We start from the raw sequence: 3,811 nt of genomic DNA, 5'->3' as shown, positions 1-3,811 counted from the left end.
TGAAGCCTTAAGTATAATAGAAAACATTACAGTAAATGACGAGGGTTTTGATTTGGCTTTTAAGCAATTAGATCTAATTTTCTGGATGAAGACAACATAATTGATCAAGTAATAGGTGAAGTTTTGAACACTTCTGAAGTAAAATCTCTTAGTGAAGTAGAATCTTTAGTTAGATCTTTGAATAATAAATTCATTGACTTGAAGGGACTTGGTATATATCTGATTGAAGTCAATTCGGCTGCTCTATTGTTAATTGGCAAAATTGTAAATAGGAAACTTCCTAGAATTTTTTTTGATAGAACTCTCTAGAACTACAGGATCTTCTTATCCTAATTTTAACCAGTTGTTAGATAATTATCAGAGTATTATTGCACGCCTTAGTTAAGGTCATAATGAAAATTCTGGTGCAAAACCTAAAGTTAAATATGAAGGTAAAGACCGTAATTTCCAACAATCGAAGTATAGTAATAAATCTACTGCTAGTAATGACTCTAATAAAGTTCAATTTACCAGTAAACCTTTATCTTCTGGTAGATGTAAATTTTGTAAAGAAACAGGTCATAACTCTTCTAAATGTACTAGGTTTGATACTTTGCAAGCTAGGAAGAATAGAGCTGAAGAACAAACTTTATGCATTAAATGCTTGAGTGATAGGCATATGGCCTCGGAATATCCGGGAAATAAATCCTTGTTACCTTATAAATGTTTTTCTTGCAATAAATCTGAACATCATGGAGCTGTGTCCTCATGCTATTAAGGATCTTGGTAAAAACGTATTAAGTTGTCAATCAGGGTCTGGAATATTTGTTCCCTTTATTACACTCAAAGTTGGTAGGGGTAGGAAATCTTTTAAATGTTGTTTTCTATTAGACACTGGAGCTCAGTTTAGTGTTATTAATAAACAAATTGTTGATTGTAAATTAGGAGATTGTTGTGGGGCTCCTTTATCTAGATTAGTTTCTTCTTTTGGGTTGCCAGCTAGAGTTAGTGAGGGATTTCATTTGGTAGCTGATTTAACAATGCCTTGTGGGATAAAGTATAGTTGTCTTTTTTTTTTTTTTTTGCATTGGAAAATTTTAATCTTTCCCTCCAAATTTCTATGTTGCCTTATGTAGTTAAAAATTTGGAATCTGCAGGTTATTCTGTATGTAATAATTACCCAGGAAGGAATTTTGAAATTGTAAATATATTAGGTATCCTAGGGAATGATATCCTTCAGGAATTTAGTCAGTTAGATTTAGACTCCGTAGAGTTATTTAATATTAAGGTTAGAGTAATTAAGTTGGCCAATTGGGTTATTCCATTTGGTACAGTAGTCAATTTTGCTTATCCTTCACAAAGGAAGCTTTTTTTATGAGAGAATTTATTCTTATGAACCTTATGTTAGAGATAAACTAGTAAGATAGGTAGTCTTGTCCTATAATTGATAGTAATAAAATCTTCGAAAATAAACCAAGAGGTAATGATAAAGCTGAATCTGTTAAGTTTATTCCTGATAAGGAGATTAAATATGTACCTGAATGTAACAGAGAATCTAGAGTTTTTTATGATTCTTCCCTTAATTTGGAGATTAAACAGACTTCTAAGCCTGATAAGATTAGATTTCTGGAATTTGTTCCTCCTAAGCAACTTGGAAAAGAGAAGTTATTAGTAAATTTGGCAGTTAATCCAGTAGGCTATAAGTTCGATCCATTGAATGATATCTTAACTGATTCTTGTGTCGAGTATGGACTCGACAATCCATCCTGTATTTAATTTTAGTTTAAAGGTGGGAAAAGCTCCTTCATTAAATGAAGCCGATTTTCCTGGTATTGATTTGATGAACAACTAGTTGTCATTAGTTTTCTATTTCAGGAATAATGATTATGTAGTTGTAGCTGATATAGTAAAGGCTTCTCTCCAAGTTAGGTTATCTTTAGAGTCTGATCGAAATAGATTTTGTTTCTTTAGAAAGATAAATGGGATGTTTGTTGCTTATAGGTATAATACCATAATTTTTGGATTTGTAAGTTCTCCTTTTATATTGAATTATATTATTCAACATCATTTGTTTAGTTGTAGAGGGAATGAAGTAGCTTCTCTGATTAAAGACAAATTTTATATGGATAACTTGGTGCTCTCTTCTAATCAGGGAGCCCAGTCGCCATTTATTATCAGTTCTATTAAGGAAATTATGAATTCAGGGGGGTTGCCTTTACAGGAGTGGGGTTCTAATTGCCCTGTTTGTTATCTATTCTTGATGAAGATGAAAAGGTAGCTTCTTCTGAAATGAAGATTTTAGGATATATTTATAACTCTAACCAGGATACCTTACAATTAAAGGTTAATCAATTGAACAAGGGTGCTTCCTCAAAGCGTCAGATTTTGTCAGCTTTGTCTTCTGTCTTTGACCCTATTGGCATATTTGCACCTATAATGGTGCAGGGCAAGTTTATTATTCGTAAGTTTTGCCAGCAAGTTTCGAACTGGGATGAAACAGCTAGTGCTGAAATTTCTAAGTAATGGAGTAAATTTTGTAGTTCTTACAGTGAGGTTAGTCAAGCTTCTTTTTCCAGACAAACTTATAAAACTGATGCTCCTGTCAAGCTGTTTTTGTTTGTTTGCAGATGCTTCTAGGGAAGCTTATGGTTGTGCTATGTATGCTGTGCAAAGTGGTCATAGTTCCCTGATATTTTCTAAGACTAAGGTTAGCCCTATTAAGGGGAAAAGTCTCCCGACTTTAGAGCTTTTGGCTGCTCAATTAGCTTTGTAGTTTTTTTATACTATTTTTGAAAATAATCTTTCAAATTGTCCTAGAATTGAAAGCATAACTCTTTTTATAGATAACCAAGTAGTTCTTAGTTGGATTTTTACTAATAGGGCTCCTAAGAGAAACACATTTGTGACTAATAGGTTGAGGGAAATTTCTAATCTATTAGATAGGATTTCTGATAGATTTTGTAGAGTTTCATTAGGTTATATTCCTTCATCTAGCAATCAGGATGATTTTCTTACTAAACCTTGTACTTGTAAGCATTTTCTTGAAAATTTCAGTCTTTGGATCAAAGGGCATTCTTGGTTGAATTCTCCTGACGAGTGGCCTAAGGGTCTTTTGGGTTGTATTCGGGATGATATGAAGGGCGACTTAATTTCTCCTGTAATGTTCCCTAAAAAGGAACCTCTTGAAAATATTAGTAATTTTTCTAGTTTTTCTAGACATAAGTGTAGATTCTAAGGTATTTACTGTTATATATAAGTTTAGGAAAATTCAAGCTGACCCTGTTGAGGCAGCTTCTAATTACCTTCTAAGGTTAATGCAAGAGAAAGCTTTTGCTCTTGAATTATCTTATCTGAAGAGTAGAAATTCTTTAGTTGAAGTTCCACCTTTAGTTAGGCAGTTTAATTTGTTTCTGGATGATAATAGTATAATGCGAACTAAAGGTCGGATTGACAAAAACATTACTTTAAAATTTGATATTGTCAATCCTATTCTTGTGGATAAGAAGCATCATTTGACCCGGTTGTTGATTTATTATGCCCATTGTAAGTCTATGCATATGGGTTTGCAATCCACTCTTAGTTTTTTGCGCATGCATGGTTTGTGGATTGTAAAGGCTAGGCAAGCAGTTTTGTCTGTCCTTAAGGATTGTATTGTATGCAAGCGTTATAATGCTAGCACAGTGAAGTATCCTTCTCCTTCTTCGCTTCCTTCTTCCAGGGTTAATTTGAGTGTGCCTTTTGCTCATATTGCTCATACTGGTGTGGATTATACAGGCCATTCATGGTTGAGGGAGAAAAATGGAGAAAAATTTAAGGTGTACATTCTTATTTT

The sequence above is a fragment of the Palaemon carinicauda genome, chromosome 15 (genome assembly GCF_036898095.1).
Source record: "Palaemon carinicauda isolate YSFRI2023 chromosome 15, ASM3689809v2, whole genome shotgun sequence".
NCBI lineage: Eukaryota > Metazoa > Arthropoda > Malacostraca > Decapoda > Palaemonidae > Palaemon > Palaemon carinicauda.
Note: the sequence above shows the minus strand (reverse complement) of the source record.